Here is a 24,363-nt window from a genome sequence, read left to right as displayed (position 1 = left end):
AAGATGCCACCAGAAAACTAGAGCTGATCAATGAATTTGGTAAAGTTGCAAGATACAGATTTCAAGCAAAGAAATCTCTTGCATTTCTATACGCTAAAACAGAAGATCAGAAAGAGAAATTAAGGAAACAATCCCATTTACTGCTGCAACAAAAAGAATAAAACACCTAGGAATAAACCTACCTAAGGAGGCAAAAGACCTGTATGTGGAAAACTATAAAACACTGATGAAAGAAATCAAAGATGACACAAACAGATGGAGAGATATACCATGTTCTTGGATTGGAAGAATCAATATTGTGAAAATGACCATACTACCCAAAGCAATATACAGATTCAAAGCTATCCCTATCAAATTATCAGTGGCATTTTTCACAGAATTAGAACAAAAAATTTTACAATTTGTATGGAAACACAAAAGACCCCAAATAGCTGAAGCAATCTTGAGAAAGAAAAATGGAGCTGAAGGAATCAGGCTCCCTTACTTCAGACTATGCTACAAAGCTACAGTAATCAAGAGAGTAGGGTACTGGCACAAAAACACAAATATAGATCAATGGAACAGGTTATTATCTTTGATAAAGGAGGCAAGAATATACAATGGAGAAAAGACAGCCTCTTCAATAAGTGGTGCTGGGAAAACTGGACAGCTACATGTAAAAGAATGAAAGTAGAACACTCCCTAACACTATACACAAAAGTAAACTCAAAATGGATTAAAGACCTAAATGTAAGGCCAGACACTATAAAACTCTTAGAGGAAAACATGGGAAGAACACTCTTTGACATAAATAATAGCAAGATCCTTTTTGACCTACCTCCTAGAGTAATGGAAATAAAAACAAAAATATACAAATGGGACCTAATGAAACTTCAGAGCTTTTTCACAGCAAGGGAAATCATAAACAGGATGAAAACACAACCCTCAGAATGGGAGAAAATATTTGCAAACGAATCAACGGACAAAGGATTAATCTCCAAAATATATAAACAGCTCATGCAGCTCAATATCAAAAAACAAAAACTCAATCAAAAATTGGGCCAAAGACCTAAATAGACATTTCTCCAAAGATGACCTGCAGATGGCCATGAGGCACAAGAAAAGATGCTCAACATCACAAATTATTAGAGAAATGCAAATCAAAACTACAATGAAGTATCACCTCACACAGGTCAGAATGGCCATCATCAAAAAATCTACAAACAATAGTGCTGGAGAGGGTGTGGAGAAAAGGGAACCTTTTTGCACTGTTGGTGGGAATGTAAATTGATAACAGCCACTATGGAGAACAGTATGGAGGTTCCTGAAAAAACTGAAAGTAGAATTACCATATGATCCAGCAATCCCTCTACTGGGCATATACCCAGAGAAAACCATAATTCAAAAAGACACATGTACCCCAATGTTCATTGCAGTACTATTTATAATAGCCAGGTCATAGAAACAACCTATATGTCCATTGACAGATGAATGGATAAAGAAGCTATGGTACATTTATACAATGGAATATTACTCAGCTATGAAAAGGAATGAAATTGGGCCACTTGTAGAGATTTGGATGGACCTAGAGTCTCTCATACAGAGTGAAGTAAGTTGGAAAGAGAAAAAAAAACATATGTTAGTGCATATAAATGGAATCTAGAAAAATAGTTACAGATCAACTCATTTGCAGGGCAGGAATAGAGATAAAGATGTAGAGAACAGATGTGTGGACATAAGGGAGGAAGGGGAGGGGTGGAATGAATTGAGAGATTAGGTTTGACAAAAATACACTACTATGTGTAAAAGAGATAGCTGATGGGAACCTGTAGCATAGCACAGGGAGCCTAGCTCAGTGCTTTGTGATGACCTAGATGGGTGGGATGGGGTGGGGGATGAGAGGGAGGTCCAAGAGGGAGAGGATATATTTATACATATAGCTGATTCACTTCATTGTACAGCAGAAACTAACAACACTGTAAAGCAATTATACTCCAATAAAAAAAATTATTGGAAGGAAGTAAACCAAAATGGTAACAGTAAAACAAAACAAAACTCTCTGTTATTTAATTTTGTTTTTGTTTTGATGGTGAGGAAGAGAGAGAGAGTATTAAAATACAGATGTATCTCAAAAGATAAAAGCTGTATTTGACATGTACCTCAGAGAAATGTTTAATCAGACTTTGGGGGGTGTCCAGTAAACATTTTCCTATGTTCTGTAACTCTTTACAAATGAAAACTCTCTTCCAATAACAGAAAGGTTAGAAGAAAACAGTGGTCTCTACCATTGTGAAAGTTATAGAAATTGTAGCAGTGCATTTTCTACCCAAAGTGATGATTCATATTAGATCATGTCATAGTCATATCAGATATAACAGGTTCATATCAGATCAGATTGCTGCTTCAGTTTATAATCTCCATTACTTTAAAAAAAAAAAGTACAGAATAAATTCCCAGTGCCTTGAGTTTAGAAGACACTCAGCAACATGTCTATTGAGGCAATAGTGTCTACTGGTAAGAGCCTCCATTCTGGAACCAGACTGTGAGAGTTTAAGTTCCAGCTCTACCACTTACTGTGTATGATTTTGAGCAAGTATCTTTTTTTTGCTTTAGTTTCCTCATCTGTAAAATGAGGATAATAATAGTGCCCACTCTCAAAGGGTTGTAGCAAGGATTAAATGGAAAAAAAGAACAAAACTGTAGAACATGGTGGACCCCTAGTTACTGTAATGTATTAACTGTTCAGTGACTGAGTGAATGACACATTATTCTTAAGAGACTGTATTTTTAAATTATAATGGATATTTCTCAGAACTCAATTGAAATGTTCCATTGTGATTGAATGAAACTGGTTATTATTTTGATAACATGATGTAATTACTGTCTTTTATTGACTTTAGAGCCCACATCAAAAGACTCTATGAGCTCATGAGCTCAATGAAAATTGGAATCTGCTTTTGGTTCTCTTCCTAACTTGCCTAGGAAAAATTATTTAACATTTTCAGACTCAGGTTTTTTTTTTTCCATTTGTAAAATGAGAAAAGTAATACATACTTATCTATTTTACTAGACTTATTTAAATTACAAAATTAATGTGACAATAATTGTGACGGTAACTTGAAATGTTAAAATGATTCAATAATAGCAAAGGTAGTTTAATTCTATAAGTAGAAGTAATACTTAGGGGAAGGTTTTAATGCTAAGAGAAAATAGACCATTTGTGAAAATATTTTCCACGAATAGTTGTATAGACAGTTCTTCACGGACATTAATATAAAGTGAAGTTGAGGCCATTTTTTTCTTTTTGGTCACCTAGTAAATTTTATAAACATGTTATGTATGAATGTATAGTCTTACTATACATTCATAGGAATCATTACTATACATTCAAAGTAGGAATCATTGTTTTATAAATAATGAAATTGAAGGCCAGAGAAATTCAGAGATTTACTAGATCCACACTGAATAATGTATAGATTTTAGAATTTTGTAAAGTTCACATACGTGGAAATCAAAGAAGCCATAACAGTAGCATACATTCTTCACCCCATGTCTATTGTTCTTTTTCTATTTTTCCCTCCTCTCCCTGCCCAGGAGGTAATTCAATCTAGTGCATGATTATGTGGTAGGAAAGAACTATTATAAGTAGGAAGGTTACTGTGGGAGGCAGAGTGTTAAGATGGCCCACAAGATTTCTACCTTCTGCTGTATGTCTTTATATAATTCCCTCTCTTCAAATGTGAGCCTGAATTAGGCATCTGATGAAGCTTCAAAAAGGGGAATGAAAGATCAGAAAGAGAAATTAAGGAAACACTCCCATTCACCATTGCAACAAAAAGAATGAAATACCTAGGAATAAACCTACCTAGGAGACAAAAGACCTGTATGCAGAAAACTATAAGACACTGATGAAAGAAATTAAAGATAATACAAACAGAAGGAGAGATATACCATGTTCTTGGATGGGAAGAATCAACATTGTGAAAATGACTCTACTACCCAAAGCAATCTACACATTCAATGCAATCCTTATCAAACTACCAATGGCATTTTTCACAGAACTAGAACAAAAAAGTTCACAATTTGTATGGAAACACAAAAGACCCTGAAGAGCCAAAGCAATCTTGAGAAAGAAAAATGGAGCTGGTGGAATCAGGCTCCCTGACTTCACACTATACTACAAAGTTACAGTCATCAAGACAGTATGGTACTGGCACAAAAAAACAGAAATATAGATCAATAGAACAGGATAGAAAGACCAGAGATAAACCCACAGACATATGGTCACCTTATGTTTGAGAAAAGAAGCAAGAATATACAGTGGAGAAAAGACAGCCTCTTTAATAAGTGGTCTGGGAAAACTGGACAGCTACCTGTAAAAGAATGAAATTAGAACCCTCCCTAACACCAAACAGAAAATGAACTCAAAATGGATTAAAGACCTAAATGTAAGGCCAGACACTCTAAAACTCTTAGAGGAAAACATAGGCAGAATACTCTATGACATAAATCACAGCAAGATTCTTTTGACCCACCTCCTAGAAAAATGGAAATAAAAACAAAAATAAGCAAATGGACCTAATGAAACTTCAAAACTTTTGCACAGCAAAGGAAACCATAAACAAGATGAAAGACAACCCTCAGACTGGGAGAAAATATTTGCAAACGAAGCAACTGACAAAGGATTAATCTCCAAAATTTACAAACAGCTCAATACCAAAAAAAAAAAAAAAAAAAAAAAAAAAAAAACCCAATCCATAAATGGACAGAAGACCTAAATACACATTTCTCCAAAGAAGTTATACAGATTGCCTTCTCCAAAGAAGATATATAGATTGCCAACAAACATATGAAAGAATGCTCAACATCACTAATCATTAGAGAAATGCAAATCAAAACTACAATGAGGTATCACCTCACACCAGTCAGAATGGCCATCATCAAAAAATCTACAAACAATAAATGCTGGAGAAGGTGTGGAGAAAAGGGAACCCTCTTGCACTGTTGGTAGGAATGTAAATTGATATAACTACTTTGGAGAACAGTATGTAGGTTCCTTAAAAAACTAAAAATAGAACTATCATATGAACCAGCAATCTCACTGCTGGGCATATACCCTGAGAAAGCCATAGTTCAAAAAGAGTCATGTACCACAATGTTCATTGCAGCTCTATTTACAATAGCCAGGACATGGAAGCAACCTAAGTGTCCATCAACAGATGAATGGATAAAGAAGATGTGGCACATATATACAGTGGACTATTACTCAGCCATAAAAAGAAATGAAATTGAGTTACTTGTAGTGAGGTGGATGGACCTAGAGACTGTCATACAGAGTGAAGTAAGTCAGAAAGAGAAAAACAAATACCGTATGCTAACACATATGTATGGAATCTAAAAAAAAAAAAGTTCTGAAGAACCTAGGGGCAGGACAGGAATAAAGACACAGATGTAGAGAATGGACTTGAGGACACAGGGAGGTGGAAGGGTAAGCTGGGACAAAGTGAGAGAGTGGCATGGACATATACACACTACCAAAAGTAAAATCGATAGCTAGTGGGAAGCAGCTGCATAGCACAGGGAGATCAGCTCAGTGCTTTATGACCACCTAGAGGGGTGGGATAGGGAGGGTGGGAGGGAGATGCAAGAGGGAGGAGAAATGGGGATATATGTATATGTATAGCTGATTCATTTTGTTATAAAGCAGAAACTAACACACCATTGTAAAGCAATTATACTCGAATAAAGATGTTAAAAAATAAAGGGGGAGATTTTTCCTTGGTGAGCCTGACCTCATCAGATCAGTCTTGAAAAGGGACCACACTCTTCCTGCAGAACGAGATTCACAGTGAGTGGGAATTTTTGACACAAGGGAAAATCTCTGTTGCTTGCTTTGAAGATGGACAGGATCACATGGCAAGGAGTGAGGCTGGCCTCTGAGATCTGATCTGTCTCCAGCTGACAGACAAAGAATTGGGGACTACAGTCCAATGACTGCAAGGAATTCAATTCTGCCTCAACTTCATATCTTGTAGGAGGAGCTGCATTCCAGATGAGAATACAGCCTGACCGACACCTTGATTTTAGACTGTGAGACTGAGCAGTGTAAACAGTGTCTTTATGCTTGGACTTCTGACCTAGGTAATTATGAGCTAATAAATTACTGTTTTAAGCTTCTAAATTTGTGCTGATTTGTGGTGCAGAGGAAGAAAATTAATGTGGAGAGATTAAGGGATTGGCTTTGCCATTACTGTGCTACTTGATTTATTTTCTATGAGCAGCTTCTGAAAAAAATGAATAGGTTGGCCCAGATTAACCAGTATTCCAGATAGAAATACTGATTTTAAATAATGGATTTAGTAACAACATGCTGTTAAAACTTTATCAAGCCACACTGTTGACCCCAATCCTGTAGACCCATCAGAAACATTGAATAATTTGAAAATAATTGATAAAATACATTTTTAACTTCATTTTAAATTTATGCTCTTTTTTTTTTTTTATGTCAGTTTACTACCTCCCCCTGTGACAGGGATGAAAGTGAATGTTAGGAGATGAGAAACGCAGACATTGAGTTTGAAGATTTGGAAGTGTGTGTGTGTGTGTGTGTGTGTGTGTGTGTGTGTGTGTGTGTGTGTGTGTGTGTGTGTGTGTGAGAGAGAGAGAGAGAGAGAGAGAGAGAGAGAGAGACAGACAGACAGACAGACAGACAGACAGAGTTGAGATTAGAGATTCAAATGTTTCTGGGTATGTGAGATCAGCAATTTTTCTAGGCTTCTGTGTGCATGGCTAGGATTTTTCGGAGGAAAGAAGCTTGCAAAAGAAATATTAGTGTATTGTTCCTGGAGAGCGGAGTTTGGAGAGAAGGGTAGTTGCAGATGACAACATGACATTGGGAATAATACAGTCTGACTCTGTGGACTACATATGACCTTATAGAGAGAAAGGCTATAGTTGCAACTTAAGGAATTGTTTTCAAGAAAAATTTGTGAAATATGCACATAAGCTGGGCTGCATGGATCTCTAGGGCCAAAGTAAACAAGAGTGGAGGATTTTAGGTTTCTCCCCTCTTCCTTGGGAAGCATGGCATTGCTCTTGTGATATGAAGGCCCTAGATGCTCAGGGGTGTACCCAGAGTAACACAGACAAAGCACTGCAGGAGAAGACTGAAACCATTCATTGAGAGAGGTAACACAGGAGGGCTAACAGTTGATTTGGATGTGGGTTAGGGAGTAGAGATAGTAAATCTGGAACATGTTGATTTTGAAGTCCTGGGATATAGAAGTAGAGGTTTCAAAATATGGTTTGGGAACTTAGCATGGGGTTTGTGTTGAAGATGTGGAGTTTGACAGTCAGCGTTTTGGTGCTAGTTGAATTCACGGGTATGGATGAAATCATCCTGGGGGAGTATATGGGATAACAAGAAAAAGCTCTGGAGACAGACAGGCAATACTGGAAAATACTGATAAGTTGTCAGAATTTGGAAGAGAATTGGAACAAATTTGGAACAAACCTCTTTCTCCCTTATCCTGGCAGCTGAGGGAGAAAGAGGTTTTGTATCTTTATAAAATCTCTTCCATGCTTTATAATACCTCTTGCATAGCCTTAGGGGGATTTAGTGATACAGTCATTAAAATAAATTTCTTCACAGAAATCAACCACAGTCTATGCTAATCCTCATTTCTTCACCAACAATATTACTTTCCTTTTAACAGTTGAGAAAGAAGTTATCAAGCATTTCCTCTTTTGTAATTAAACAATCATTACTTGCTAATTTAAGAAGGAATTTTAATTTTTAATTTACTGTTACGTAAAAGACAGCTTATGCAGTGACTTTGAACCAAAATATCAGTGAATATTTCTTTGTCAATTAATGAAAACACAACACAGAATAAAAGCATCTCATTAAACCATGTTCATATGTTTTATAGCTTCTGAGATCACTAGTGTCAAATTAATTGACGTTTCTTTAAACTGTTGGTTTCAAAGAGAGACCTAATCAAGTCAGCCAACAATTCTCTAGGTTAGTAATTAATGAATTTAATAACTTATCTAGTGTTGAATAATTCCTTTTATGGTTGATGGATCCATAAATAATTAGGATTAGAAGAATATGCAATATTTTCATTTATATTAAATATCTCAGAAAGTTAATCACCTAAATCTGGACTAATATACTGGAGGAATCTAAAATTCATTGAGGCTTCATTTCTATTAGAATTCCACTTCTGAGCTTTCTCCTTTTTAAAGGTTCCAGTTTCAGATTATTTTTTCCCAGAGACTTTGATGTGGCCCTGAGCAGCTATCTATATCTTCAGGGCCTTCAGAAAAACTATCTTATCTAAATAATGTCCTCACTAGCCCATGAGGATACTTATGGGGATGAGAAGTTATATTTTTATTCCTTCTGCTTTGTATGTTGTATAACAGTAAAACTGCTGGTTAATGCTGTGGAAAAAAGAATTGGCGGAAGTTGTTGAAAGAGCACAGATTTTGGTTTAGTGCCTCCTTTGCTAGTTGAGGGCTGTGTACTATTCGGCAGGTCACCAACTGCTCTGAATACATTTGGTTAAGTACAAAGTAAAAGGAATGTAATGAGGATCAAGAGAGAATGTTTTTGGAAATGTTTTGTAAACTATAACATTTAAATTCAAAACTGTGCAATTGAAATGTTATTAGCAGTAATAATGAGAAGACAATAGTTTCATTTATAGCTCATGTGGGTGATCTTGGAGATTTGGTCTGTACTTACTCATAAGGAAGTTAATGGATTAATAATCCTGCAAAAGTAAAAACAAAAGCCCCTATTGTTTATTGACTATAAAACACACACATATGTATGGCTGCATGTATGTATATACATATGTGTGTGTATGATCTACACTACTTAACTACTCTATTAATTAGAGTAGCTAAGCTGCTGCAACAAATAGACATCAAAATAGTTGTTCCATAAACAGTCTTAAGCATTATCATCTGGCTGGTAGCTCTACTGCTTACAGTCAAATAGGAACAGAGCTGAATGGCCATCGTAGCTATGAGAAGGGGGAGAGTGTCTAATCCAGTTGCACTGATTTCCACTCAAGCAAGTGAGGTGACATGTGTATGCATTGCTTCCACCCACACTCCATTGATAAGAGCTTGGACACATGGCCACATTAACTGCAAGGGAGCCTGGGGACATATTCAATACAGTGTCTAGCTTGGCATCCATATCCCACCTAGAACTTTATTACTATCCGAAGAACAGCTAGCGTGTCCACCATAATGGGCACTGCTTTTTCCTTATTTCTCTTTTAATGGAATACCTAGTACGTTGAATGATTTACATATTAAATAAGATACTATGTAAATAGTACATTTGTGTCTGACATATGGTAAGTACTCAAGTGATAGCTGCTATTATTATACAAATGTTTCGTTTAATAACAGTGAACAAGAGAGTCTTCTTGGTACAATGCTTGGTATCTGAAAATATGTCCATCTTACCTCTATGACAAGTTTCCTATAGTCATTAAAAGTTTAAAAAAATCAGGTAGATAAAAGGATTCTGGTTATATTAGATGTAAATATTGCATATATGAGCTCGCTTAATGCTATTTGTCATGAAAATAATTAATGATCAAAGGATGTGGCTTCAGAAGCAAGAGGGAAATGGAATTTATTTTCAAAGTGTTCTATATCTATGGATTTGTTATGAAAAAAACGTTGACATATATTATTCTTACTAGAGTAATAGGGAAATCTTCAGGCAGGAATGTTTAGAATATGGTATTTGTAGTATTTTTTTTTTTTCAGATTCCAATCTCTGTCCCTCTCTTTTGCTTACTTCTGGCCACTATTCTGCATTGCTTGTTTTTGTTTTCTGTAATACTATAGATGGAATGTGGTACTTCCTGGTATCTAAAGCAATATATTGAGTTAGTTTGTTTTAGCCCTTGCCCTGTCCTCTATACCATTCTGGTGGGAGGACATTAAAGGTTTCTGTGGCTTCAGATAAGAGCAAGAACGTCCAAGAACTATATTTTCACACTTATTTCTCTTTCAGACTGAACAGTCTCACTGTACAAGAATAAAAAGGATAAAAGCCTGTCTTATCAGCTGATCAGGGTATTTGTTCTCTTTTCGTCTTTACTCCATCACTTTGTCATTCAGTATCTTAAGCTGTGGAGTGGGTTATTTTTAACGTTGAGGGTGCAAGATATTGTTGCCCAAGGATGTCGGTCCTCATGCCTATTTTACATTTCAGCATATACCCATCTTTGTTCAGAGATGCAACTTTTCCTAAGGCAGGATATTTGGAGAATGAGTGTGACAAAATAGTAATATAAAGAGATTTAGTTTCTCTGCCTATCATGATATTATTAATTTTTATAAACATTAAGGTGGTGAAGTATATTGCTTGATAAAACACCAAGACCTGGCGTGCCTAGGCATCTGAAACAGAACAAGGCCACAACAAAACTGTACATCCTCCACCCCTTCAAGTCTTCCCCATTTCAGCACTGGCACTGTCATCTGCACAGTACTTGTTCAATCCAGATATCTAGGAGTTGGCCTTGTCTGTCTCAGCCAGTTTTGATTAACCCTATGTTCAAAACATATCTCAAACCTGTCTTTTCTCTTTCTCCTAACATTCTAGTTCAAGTCAGCATGGTATCTCCTTGGTATCCTTTCTTGGATTATCACTCCCCAAAAATTCATCCTCTGTGTGTTGCTCTCCTGCTTAAGAACACTTTAAAGCTCCCCATTCCTACTTAGGAAATCCACTCTCCTTATTCCGGCTTGCGAAGTCCTACGTGACTTGCCTATTTCTCTGAGCTTCTTTTGTGATCCTGTTCTCTCCTATCTCTCTGTGCTTCAGCCACGTGCCAAACTTATTTGCCCTTAAATCCTGTGCACTGAGTATTTCCTCTGCCTGGAGAGTTCTTCCTCCTCATCTTCATAAGATTGTTTCCTCCTTGACATTTCAATTTTAGCCTAAAATGGTACCTTCTCAGAGAGGGCTTTGCTGTTGCTTTCCTTCACATGGTTACTTTTAGTATCTCCTTAGCATTTACCAGCCTCTGACCCCTTTGGCTCTAAGCCCTTTCATCACTGTATTCACAGAACCTGCAACAGTGTCTGTCTATAATCGATTTAATACATAATTATCGAAAGACTATTTTTTTGCTTTTTATTTGAGTAGGACTCTGCAGTTTGTATATTAAATAAGGTTTAACTTCACATTAATTATAGGAGGGCACTAATCAGTGGTGGGTTATGTCACTTTATTTCACATATTTGGATTTGATTACTTAGTTTGAAATTTGATATAGCTGAAACCTTCATGTTTTATAACTGAGATGGATGATGAGACTATAAAAAACTGTACACTGACCCCTGCAAACATAGACATGAAAAACAAGAAAGAGGAAAAAAAGAGCACACTGATACCTCATGAGGCACTAAAATGATATTAATAATTATTTAACCCTTAGGTGAGGTATTCAGAGTACAAGATAACTAAGGGATTTTTCTTTGGGTAGCTGGGATGCTATATCTTTTGAACTAGAAATAATTTCTGAATTTGTTATCAGGTCACCCTCAACTCATTGGTTGCTACAGGTGTAGCCCTAACTACTACAGTTGGGTATAGCCCTAACTACTACAAATGGGTGTAGCCCTAACTACTAGCAGAGACAGGACAGTGGAGGTATGCCACTTTCTCCATCTGTAAGAGAACAATTAGCATAGATGCCCTAGCCAAAGAGCTGCCATCAAAATCCTTTTGGTTTCAGTGAAGTCAAGTAAAAGATCAGATTGTTGACTGTATTTGCTTTTATGGTTATTGCTCCTAGCTTATATATTTTGAAGCCTATTTTTCAATATATGTTTGGTGAGTTTTGTAGCATGTTCTCTCTCTTTCTTTCTTGCCCTCCTCTTTTTCCTCCTCTTCCCCCCACCCTCCTTTTCCTCCTTCTTCCTCCCTTCACCCCTGCCCCATGCATACACACACACCTGCTTGTCCTTGTGGAAAGAATTATGTCCCTTGAGGTTTGCTTAAAAATGTTACCAGTGGTTTCAGTGTTAGAAAGAGATTAAGAAAGTCTCTGCAGTCCATTGCTATTGTTAAACCTCATTCAATACACCTTTTAAAATTCCCCAATAGGGCTTCCCTGGTGGCGCAGTGGTTGAGAGTCCGCCTGCCGATGCAGGGGACGCGGGCTCGTGCCCCGGTCCGGGAAGATGCCACATGCCGCCGCGGAGCGGCTGGGCCCATGAGCCATGGCCTCTGAGCCTGCGCGTCCGGAGCCTGTGCTCCGCAACGGGAGAGGCCACGACAGTGAGAAATTCCCCAATAATGAGCAATAAATATCGTGAAAAGGAAGCTAACTTCTATATCTTTGGAATTTCCTCTAGTTCCTTGCTGAGAGCTGGTCTCAGCACATGAAAGAATGAATAAATGGATGGATTAATATTACTTTCAAGACTAGCAAGGAAGTGTATAAATGTCTTTGGGAAGTAAGGCTACCTTGCAACATTATAAATAGTAGAAAGAACTCAATACATGTGCATTGGCCATAACAAGTATGATACCTAATCCAAATAAAATTGTTTTTCTTTTAAAATGTGGTAGCAAATCTTTGCAATATTAATGAAGAGTGCAGTGGCCATGCCCATTGAACCTGAAGCAACGTGCATGGTCACTATTGTGTTGTTCTTATCACATGGAAGAAGCAAAATTCAAAGATCCAAGGGTAGCATTTGAGTCCTGAGTAGTGATATATTATTTATTTGCATTTTTTTTTCAAGTGTAAGAAAGAAGCACTTGGACTCAGCATACATATGTAAGGAACCTATTTATACATTTATCTGGCACTTAGGAACTGCTCAACACACATTAGCTAGTGTCATTATATGGTTTAAATATCTATTGTTCCTGTTCTGCTGGAGGTTGTTTGTGCTATTAAAATACAATTTGGGAGGCTCCTGGGAGCATGGCTTCTGAAGGTGGCTATCTATCCAGGAGGCTCTGTGAGCCTGGGAAGCTACAGTTCAGCATTCTCTTAGTTTTGGTAATGTCCTAGGTGTGTATAGAATAAAGATTAAATGCTGTCCCTGTCCCCTTGGACTGATAATAAGAGCACCAGATCAGTGATTGCCAGAAAATAAACAACACCGACCTTTAAAGAAATCTGTTTTGATTCTTTCCCTGCCCCTGTGCCATTAGGGACTTTTGTTATGGCCAGAGATAAACAAAAAAGGGTAATGGGCTGTTAGGAAGCAATGAGAAAGGACCCAGCCTGGAGGGCAGGAGACCAGTGTGGAACCCAGAAGCCATTTATTGGTGGCTTCCAGAGGTTGCACAAGCTAATCCCATCTGTGGAAACTGATTCAGAATCACTCTGCTTCTTTTGTGATTGAGGTTTGCAAGCTGTCTTTGTTCATTTTTAGAGAGTACATGCTTTGTGATAGCCCTACTTCGGAAACTTCTAAGACCACAAGGAAATCGGTGACCTTCAGGCTCATGGTTTCTGAGTAGCATTGTTCCATTGGTCTGGGCACAGGTGTTGGTAACACTGATGTGTTCGTTCCATCAGTAGGAATTCATCGTTTCTACTTTTATGTGATTACCTATGAGCATCAGTATTTCTGATGGATACAATCATGCAGACTGCAGGTTCACATTTCCTGGTGATTCCTAACAAGGGCCGAGTAGTACAAAACATCTGAAATTCTCTATGTGAAGTCAAAGATAACATTTGGCTTGGTGAAGGAGAAATGCTCTAAATGGAATTTTTTGAATAATATTTGGAGTCTGTGAATTTTTCCATTTCTAAATTCTAGCAGAAAATGAGCTCATCTGATAATTTGACTGGCGTGATATATGATCCCCTTGCCTAACTATGTAAGACCTATTCCAAGGAAGCAGGTGGAAGATGAGATAATTGCTCTTAGGATGCCAGCGGGAAAAATAGCTTAGCTTTGATATTTTTCAGCTTTTCAAAACAGAGCAGAGGTGAGGTTATAAAAAGAGAATCCCATCTCATCTCTTTCTCCCAAAGCTCCCACAACTTTGTCAGTGCCAAGTTGTCTATGTGACAGATTTGCACAAGTAACTGAGGATGTGCCATTGGAACTGAAGAGAGGCCACAAGTCAGCCCATGTCGGAGTATTTGTCATTTAAAATTCCTTGAAGGTTAACTTCATAGTTCTAGCTTTCTCCTTTCAATTGTATTTATAAGGACTTTCATCACAATGTTTCCTGCATTAAAAAGTTAGAAAAATGTAGAGATCTGTTCTGAGTTGCTTTGGTGTTTGTATTTGCAAAGTGAAGCAGCTAAATAAGCCTTATTAGTTCTATTTTTGTAAAAGCCAAAGGAAAAGGAATTATAGTCCAGTGTCTTTAGAATTGAGCTACTGTGGAATTGGGGGATGGAGTTTGTAGAATTGGACACCTGATACTAATAGTCTTCCTTTTTATTCAGAAGAGCCTAAACAAATTGGAAAGCAAAACCAAAAATTATTAAAAAGGAAAGAAAAGGAAATTAATAAGGAGGTACATAGTCAAGTTGAAATAAGTCATTTAAATAATTTCATAATAATGCAAATCTAAATGTGAAATCTGATCTTTTATTTGCCTTGTTTGTGATACATGGATATTTAGAAGACACCTGAATATTCCTTGAAATTTCCTTTTGATATTCTAAGGAGAGTAAAATTTTGTCTGATGCTTTATCATTGAAAAAAAAATTAGGCTGTTTCAGGGAAAGAGAAAGGGTTAGTAGGCTTTTATTTATATGGGGAATTCTCCTGTTTTTACTTTCCATCTACTAATTTGCAGTATCCTTTCTCTGTGAAAAATTGCTATTCCTTATGACACAGAAATGACAGGGTTTACCTCAAGATTTTCCTACATGCATTGGCACTCTCTAGATCACACTGACATTAAACATTGGTGTGGCTCTGGAGGCTGTTGGTGTGTTTATAACTGACGTGCCAGAAAAAACTTGTTTTTCTTTTATCATTTTGTGGATGATAAGGCTGAGCACAGGCGTAAATATTTTGAGGTGAAATATCATATGAGCAGAGCCCAGAGTTCTAGATCTACCCCTATTAATCATTAAAACACACACACACATACACACACACACACACACACACACACACACACACACACGAGTCAGTCAGATGTTTTATCAGTATACACGATACTGCTTGGTTAGTCAAACTGTATGATTTTAAATGCTGACTGAACATGATGATCTTTTGTATGATCCAGAGGCAAATTGTATAATAAAGAATAAATAGAAAAAAGTAAGAATAAATAGAAAAAAGTTCATAATACATTAGGCTCTGGGCCTGTACCCAGATATACACATTTCTCAGTCTGAATACTGATTTTGCAAGTCTGGGTATGATTTGGAGTTTTCAGCTGCACATTTTCCCAATATTGTTATGGTATTTTTGTTGGTAAGGCTACACAGGAAAACAATAGCCTCTTACATTATGATCACTGATTGTTTCTTTGGCCTGCAACATGTTGCTGAGTATTTGATTTTTGCAATTAGAAATTCCTATTCCTGTTTACTCACCCTACAAATATTATTGACATTTTGACTGCTCTATGGTTGTTCCTGGAAGTGAGTTATATCATCTTAATGAGCACTTTCTTAGTAAAATACATATGTGTGTTGGACATTCTGATTTCATGCAAAGCTTATACTCATTATGAAAATAACATGCACAAAATGCTTGCATCATGACTGGTTTTGGGAACCAAATTTCTTGGAGGAAAAATAAAGCTGTATGATTTGCTAATCCTGAGGGAGTGCTTTTAGGCATAGGCATAGTGCTAAAATATAGCAAAATAGCTTTCTAAAGTAATATTGTACATAGCATTCAATTATGTATGTACAAGACCTTATACTATTAGTTAAAATAGTAAGATTAATATTGATGACCCAGAAACACCTAGACAAACAGAAACTGGACTTCTAGTTCAAAAGATAGAGCAAATTCAATAGAAGAATTATGGCCAGGAGTGTCAGTGATATTTCTATAGTGATAGTTTTGGAGGTTTTGTGAATTATATGGAAACTATGTGCACTTGAATGTTGTCAACCACCATTTGTTTCAGGTGAAATGAATGGAAAACTTAATGATTATATTGAACAGAAGCATGTTTTTACTTGGATAATTATTTTAAGATTTTGCATCATCTCTGTTGAGCCCCTTGAAGGCGGATTTGAAAACCAAAGTCCAACAGATTTGGTGATGTATAGTTTTCCTTTTATTCTCCTTTTATTTTTTCTGGTTTGCAAGCTAGCCCTGGGTTCCCTCTTAATGTTGTACCAGCAGTATGATAATAAGAAAGCATAGGTAAGTTGTTTATTGCCTGACAGCTAGTATTTTAGACTAATACATAAATTATTTTCTGTCAGTGTGTATATACGACATGGCAAAATATGTTACAAAAGCCCACCAAATAAAAGTGTCTTTTCCCCCAGTAGTTAAAAAATAATAGTGTTAATAACTCTTAGCTAAAGTTATTAGTAAATTTTAGAAAGATCATGAACTTTGAACTCAGATTCAAAAATCCCAACTCTGATGCTTATTAGCTATTTGATCTTAAACAAATTTTAAAACTTGCTCTTGAGCCTCAATTTCCTCTACTCTAAAGTGGTCATGCCACATAAATTACATGACTGTTGTTAGGAATGTATTAACGTATATTAAGTACTTAGCACTATCTCAGGAACAAAGAAAGTGAAGAGTAAATAGTAGCTCTTATTATTGTTTTTCTGTAGAACTGCTTTTCTCTTCTTGCCCTTAAACATTAGGATCATCTGGTCTACTTTCTATGCATGGCCAGCCACCTTTCCTAGGTGTGACAACAGAAACTGTTGGCTTTCTTTGTATTTAGATTCATTTCTGGGATATCCTTAATGATGATTATGTTTTGTTCTTAAAGGGTTTTGATTATAAGAAATCTACATGTGACATATTTCTATTAATCATAATATTTGATATATCAAAACACTTTATTCCCATTTGGATAATGGAGAATTTGCTATGTGAATAGCATTCATTGGACAAACAGACAGAAAAATATGATTAGATTAAGCATTAAGATGAACACTTCATTGCCTCTGTATCTGCCTTTTGATCAGAGGTGCCTTTTCTAGGGCTGCATAGTGAGTGGATTTCATTGCTATAGAAAGATCCCAAGGGTGCTGACTAAAGGTTAACTCAAACTATTTATGGAATACATATTTCTGTTTCCTCAGGTAAACTTGAGGAGGTAAGTGAGTAAGAATGTTATGGTATAAAATGTAAAATAGATAGCTAGTGGGAAGTAGCCACATAGCACAGGGAGATCAGCTCAGTACTTTGTGACCACCTAGAGGGGTGGGATAGGGAGGGTGGGAGGGAGGGAGACGCAAGAGGGAAGAATAGGTATAACTGATTTACTTTGTTATAAAGCAGAAACTAACACACCATTGTAAAGCAATTATACTCCAATAAAGATGTTTGAAAAGAAAAAAGAAGAATGTTATGGTATGATAAGGCTTCTGGATTTATTCATAACACAGAGTAGATACATAGATAGCCCAATTATTATAACTATTGAGTTAGGTTAGCACTAGAAATTACAGGACTATTTCAAGTTAAGATTTGGGGAAAACTTTAGGAATAAGAGATTATAAACAACTTTACCTTCTACAAAGCACCTATCACTTATAAGAAGACTAAAAAAAAAAAAAGAAGACTAAAGTGACTAAGTAATACTCAAAAAGAAACTTATCTTCTAATGGAATAAATAAATGTATTCTGAAATCACAAAAAACACTTTTAAATTTGCCATTTCAGGTTGAATTAATGGAAAATGCTTGCATCACAAAAAAGATAATTATCCTAAAGTGATAAAGTACCACAAACATAAACCTAGAGAAAGAAAAAAAATGAATGTGTATCATTATTAAAATTTTTATGGAAACAAATAATATTTCCCTATTGTGACATTGTTTGGCATTAAAGATTTGGATTATTATTGTTTCATAAAACATCTTAATGATATATAATAGGAACTTAATAGTACATAGCTTGAAAAGTTATTGTTAATTCTACATCACAAAATAAGTACACCCCAATAAAAAAATTCTATTCTAATTACTTAGGAAGTTTATTTCCTCTTTTGAAGCTGTCTAAAATCACATTTATATAATAGTTAGTAATTTCATTATTGCAATTATTTGAAGCCTCCCATTTTTTGCTATGCATGACCTAAAGAGGTCATTAACAAAACCCTTTCCTTCTCCCCAACACAGCCTCTGTCTGTAGCCGGCACAACTTTTCTGCATAAGGAACATCAAGGAGCCAAGCCACTAGGACTGTGTGGAAGCAGAATAATGGGTCCCCAAAGATGTCTGTGTTCTGAGATTCAAAACCTGTCAATATGTTACCTTACATGGCTGTCTTAGTCAGTACAGGATGCTATAACAGAATATCATAGGCTGGAGGGGCTTATAAACAACAGAAATTTATTTCTCACAGTTCTGGAGGCTGGAACAGAGGTTCTAGTGAGGAACTGGTGAGGACCCTATTCTGGGTTGCAGATGGCTGTTTTCTCATTTTATCTATTCATGCCAGAGAGGGTGAGAAAGAGCTTTCTGGAGCCTTTTTTTTTTTTTTTTTTTTTTTTAATAAGGCCCTAATCCCATTCATGAGGGCTCCACTCTCATGATCTAATTACTTCTCAAAGGCCCTACCTCCTAATACCATTACCTTGGGAGTTAGGATTTTGACATATGAATTTGCGGGGGATACCGTGCAGTCAATAACTATGGCAAAAGAGGCTTTGAAGATGTGATCATGGTAAAAGTAAGGGTCAAGGGTAAGGTGGGAGACTTTACTAGATGATCTAGGTGGGCCCAACTAATTATATGAGTCCTTAAGAGTGGAACACCTTTCCCTGCTGGGTCAGAGAGATGAGACAGAAGAAGGAAGAGGAAAGATTTGTGAGAGGAACTTGACCACTGTTGCTGGATTTCAAGATAGAGGAAGGGGACCATGAGCCAAGGAATGCAATGACCTTTAAAAACTGGGAAAGGTCTTTAGCCTATAGCCAGCAGGAAAATGGAGACCTCAGTTTTACAACTGTAAGGAACTGAATTTTGTCAACAAACAAGAAATGGAGTTTCTCTTAGAGCCTCCAGAAAAACAATGCAGCCTACCAACACCTTGATTTTAGTATGGTGAGCTACAGAACTGTAAGATAAATTTCTGCAGTTGTAAGACACTATGTTTGTGATAATTTGTTATGGCAACAATAGAAAACTAATAAAGGTGGGTTTACCACTCCACACCATTTCAAGAAGATCAAGACAAGGGGGCAGTGGTGTTGGCCTTTTTTTTTTTTGTAAAAAGGAATAATAACACTTGCTCTAATACTTGGCTGGGTGATTTTGAGGACCATGTATGAAAACCACTGCAAGTGGTACAAACACCAGTGGAAAATAACCACGTCCTTTAATAAATCAGCATAGTTGAGCAAAAACTCTGTCCCCAAACCCAGTTTTTCCTTTTATTACCTCCGTGATCTTAGATAGTTCATCTGAATTCCAAGTCTTGGTTTCCTCACTTGTAAAAGAGATATGATAGTATTCTCTGTTTCATAGAGTTGGACCTTATTAGATTTAACTTCAGGGTAAAAAGAAGCTAAGTTTCCCTGGAACCTATTCTGCTACATCCTTGACCAGCCCTCCACCACAACTGCAGGATCACGAGGAAACTTGAAGAGTGGGATACTTTGATGTAATGACTCTTTTTGTCATTATAAGTTTTGGCTCCTAACCCCTGGCCCTCATAAGTTGGGTTGGACTGTGTGTGGACTTCCAGCCTCCCTTGTCTTACCTCCCTGAGGTAAGGCCTAGACTAAAAGCAACCTCATTGTTCCCCTCTGCCCTTTGCCCAGGCCCACACTTTGAACTTGATCCTTGTGGTCTTACTACTAAGATGATGAGTAGGCAAGGATGAATCCAAGGAAAAAGGCATCAGATTTCTTGATGAGATTTAGAGCAGAGATTACCTAACTGGCCCACTCACAGATGTCCTCAGAGTGGGATGGGGAGAGATCCTCCCTAGCTAGGCAGTCCAAGGACTGTCTTTCCACCCTTATTGCATGGTAGCAAACACTTCAAAATAAGGCTGAGAGTCAAGAGAGCAATATTCTTAAAAAAAAAAAAAATTCAGAGTGGTGAAAGGATATTTCAAGCACAGAAGAAAAGGCCTGTAACTTCTTGTCAAGTCACACTGAAAGCCCATCTCCTGTTCCAATATTATTTTTAATTTTATCCTCCATCATTTGCTCCCCGTCCAGATGCAGGAAGCTTAAGATCCCCCTACAAGACAGAGCATGTTATTAACAGACTTAGCAAACATTTTAAATTAATAAATTTCATCTTGAAAATGAAGGGTCAAATCTAATTTTCAGTCACATGGCCAAGTAGAAGAGTTTTATGTTTTTACATTGCTTTTTATCTGAGCCTCCCTTGGGCCTCTTGGTGTCAAAGAGTGTCTCTCCTACTCTTAAAATAAATAGCTTAATGACCTCATGGTTAATAAAATGCTTATTAGATGCAAATTTCCTGTGGGCAAAGAGTTTTGTCACTTGTATCTGCTGATGCGTCTCTAAAGCTGGAGAATTTTCTGCTCTGATACCTTGTAGATGCTCAGTAAATATTTGTCAAATGAATGAATGAGTGATGTCTTCTCACTTTTTCTGACACCTTATAGCATCTCTATTCCTGTGGTGCTGCCACTTTGCAAAGTAATTCTTGTACCTTATCATGTGAGAGAACTCCTAGTGGTAATAGAGTTAAATTAGGTTAAAAGATTGTACTAAAAGTGTAGCATTGTTTTCTACCTCACATCTTGCAATTGCCCTTTTACCACCCCATTCACTGTAGGATAGATTTAATACTTACAACTTCCCTAAAGGTATCTGCCTATAAGAACCACATAATGGGGAGATCAGTTCAAGATGGCAGACTAGAAGGACATGTGCTCACTCCCTCTTGCAGGAGCACTGGAATCTCAACCGACTGCTGAACAATCATTGACAGGAAGACACTGGAACTCACCAGAAAAGATACCCCACATCCAAAGACAAAAGAGAAGCCTCAATGAGATGGTAGGAGGGGTGCAATCACAATTTAAAAAATCCCATAACCTCTGGGTGGGTGACTCACAAACTGGAGAACAATTATACCACAGAAGCACACCCACTGGAGTGAAGGTTCTGAGCCCCACATCAGGCTTCCCAACCTGGGTGTCCGGCAATGGGAGGAGGAATTCCCAGAGAATCAGACTTTGAAGCCTAGTGGGATTTGATTGCAGGATTTGACAGGACTGGGGGAAACAGAGACTCCACTCTTGGAGGGCACACACAAAGAATTGAGTGCATCGGGACCCAGGAGAAAGAGCAGTGACCCCGTAGGAGACTGAACCAGACCTAACTGCTAGTGTTGGAGGGTCGCCTGTAGAGGTGGGGGTTGGCTCACTGTGAGGACAAGGATACTGGCAGCAGAAGTTCTGGGAAGTACTCCTTGGTGTGAGCCCTCCCAGAGTCGCCATTAGCCCCACCAAAGAGCTGGTAGGCTCCAGCCTTGGGTTGCCTCAGCCAAACAATAAACAGGGAAGGAACCCAGCCCCACCCATCAGCAGACAAGTGGAATAAAGTTTTAGTGAGCTCTACCCACCAGAGCAACACCCAGCTCTATGCACCACCAATCCCTCCCATCAGGAAGCTTGCACAAGCCTCTTAGATAGACTCCTCCACCAGAGGGCAGACAGCAGAAGAAAGAAGAACTACATTTCTGCAGCCTGTGGAACAAAAACCATATTTACAGAAAGATAGACAAAATGAAAAGGCAGAGGACTATGTACCAGATGAAGGAACAAGATAAAGCCCCAGAAAAACAACTAAATGGAGATAGGCAAACTTCCAGAAAAAGAATTCAAAAAAATGATAGTGAAGATATCCAGGACCTCGGAAAAAGAATGAAGGCAAAGATCAAGAAGATTCAATAAATGTTTAACAAAGACCTAAAAGAATTAAAGAACAAATAAACAGATGAACAATACAATAACTGAAATGAAAAATACACTAGAAGGAATCAATAGCAGAATAACTGAGGCAGAAGAATGGATAAGTGACCTGGAAGACAGAATGGTGGAATTCACTGCCATAGAACAGGATAAAGAAAAAAGAATGAAAAGAAATGAAGACACCATAAAAGACCTCTGGGGCAACATTAAATGCACCAAGATTCACATTATAGTGGTCCCAGAAGGAGAAGAGAGAGAGAAAGGAGCAGAGAAAATATTTGAAGAGATTATAGTTGAAAAATTCCCTAACATGGGAAGGGAAATAGCTACACAAATCTAGGAAATGCAGAGTCCCAGGGAGGATACACCCAAGGAGAAACACGTCGAGATATTTAGTAATCAAATTGACAAAAATTTAAGACAAAGAAAAATTATTGACAGCAGCAAGCAAAAAATAACAACATACAAGAGAATTCCCATAAAGTTAACAGCTGATTTATCAGCAGAAACTCTACAAGCTGGAAGAGAGTGGCACAATATTTTTAAAGTGATGAAAGGAAAGAACCTACAACCAAGATTACTCTAACCAGCAAGGATCTCACATTCGATGGAGAAATCAAAAGCTCTACAGAAAAGCAAAAGCTAAGAGAATTCAGCACCACCAAACCAGCACTACAACAAATGCTAATTCTCTGAGTGGGAAACACAAGAGAAGAAAATGACCTACAAAAACAAACCCATAACAATTAAGAAAATGGTAATAGGAACATACCTATCGATAATTACCTTAAACGTGAATGGATTAAATGCTCCAACCAAAAGACACAGCCTCGCTGAATGGATACTAAAACAAGGTGCATATATGTTGCTGTCTACAAGAGACCCACTTCAGACCTAGGGACACATGCAGAGTGAAAGTGAGGGCATGGAAAAAGATATTGTATGCAAATGGAAATCAAAAGAAACCTGGAGTAGCAATACTCAGATAAAATAGACTTTAAAATAAAGAATTTTACAGGAGGCAAGGAAGGACACTACATAATGATCAAGGGGTAAATCCAAGAAGATGTAACAATTATAAATATATATGCACCCAACATAGGAGCACCACAGCAACTGCTAACAGCTATAAAAGAGGAAATCAACAGTAACACAGTAATAGTGGGGGACTTTAACACCTCACTTACACCAAAGGACAGATCATACAAACAGAAAATTAATAAGGAAACACGAGCTTTAAATGACACAGTAGACCAGATAGATTTAATTGATATTTATAGGACATTCCATCCAAACACAGCAGATTACACTTTCTTCTCAAATGCACATGGAACATTCTCCAGGATAGATCACATCTTGGGTCACAAATCAAGCCTCAGTAAATTTAGAAAATTGAAATCATATCAAGCATCTTTTCTGACCACAATGCTATGAGTTTAGAAATCATTTACAGGGAAAAAAAGTAAAAACCACAAACACATAGAGCCTAAACAGTACACTACTACATAACCTAGAGATCACTGAAGAAATCAAAGAGGAAATAAAAAAATATGTAGAGACAAATTACAATGAAAACATGATGATCCAAAACCTATGGGATGCAGCAAAAGCAGTTCTAAGAGGGAAGTTTATAGCAATACAATCCTACTTCATGAAACAAGAAATATCTCAAAGAATCTAACCTCACACCTAAAGGAACTAGAGAAGGAAGAACAAACAAACCCAAAGTTAGTAGAAGGAAAGAAATCATAAAGATCAGAGCAGAAATAAATGAAATAGAAACAAAGAAAACAATAGCAAAGATCAATAAAACTAAAAGCTGGTTCTTTGAGAAGATAAACAAGATTGATAAGCTCAACTCATGAAGAAAAAAAGGGAGAGGACTCAAATCAATAAAATTAGAAATGAAAAATGAGAAGTTACAAAGGACACCACAGAAATACAAAGGATCATGAGAGACTATCTTAAGCAACTGTATGCCAATAAAATGGACAACCTGGAGGAAATGGACAAATTCTTAGAAAGGTATAACCTTCCAAGACTGAACCAGGAAGAAATAGAAATATGAACAGATCAGTCACAAGTAATTAAATTGAAACTGTGATTAAAAATCTTCCAACATAAAAAGTCCAGGACCAGATGGCTTCACAGGTGAATTCTATCAAACATTTAGAGAAGAGCTAACACCCATCCTTCTCAAACTCTTCCAAAAAATTGCAGAGGAAGGAACACTCCTAAACTAATTCTATGAGGCCACGATCACCCTGATACCAAAACCAGACAAAGATA

General features: G+C 37.1%; 1 protein-coding gene across 2 annotated transcripts in view; it reads left to right on the top strand.

Moving 5' to 3' along the window:
- TAFA2 (TAFA chemokine like family member 2) overlaps nt 1-24,363 on the top strand; it is a 557,381-nt gene that overhangs the window by 123,945 nt on the left and 409,073 nt on the right. Inside the window, exon 2 of one of the 2 annotated variants that reach the window (XM_067009669.1) lies at nt 6,015-6,120. The exons of the other annotated variant lie outside the window; for it this stretch is intronic. The gene's annotated coding sequence lies outside the window, so the exon portion shown is untranslated. The remainder of the gene's footprint in view (nt 1-6,014; nt 6,121-24,363) is intronic. 2 annotated transcript variants of the gene reach the window in all.

This window comes from Kogia breviceps, chromosome 12 (assembly GCF_026419965.1).
Source record: "Kogia breviceps isolate mKogBre1 chromosome 12, mKogBre1 haplotype 1, whole genome shotgun sequence".
Lineage (NCBI taxonomy): Eukaryota > Metazoa > Chordata > Mammalia > Artiodactyla > Physeteridae > Kogia > Kogia breviceps.
This window is presented reverse-complemented; position numbering and strand designations above follow the sequence as displayed.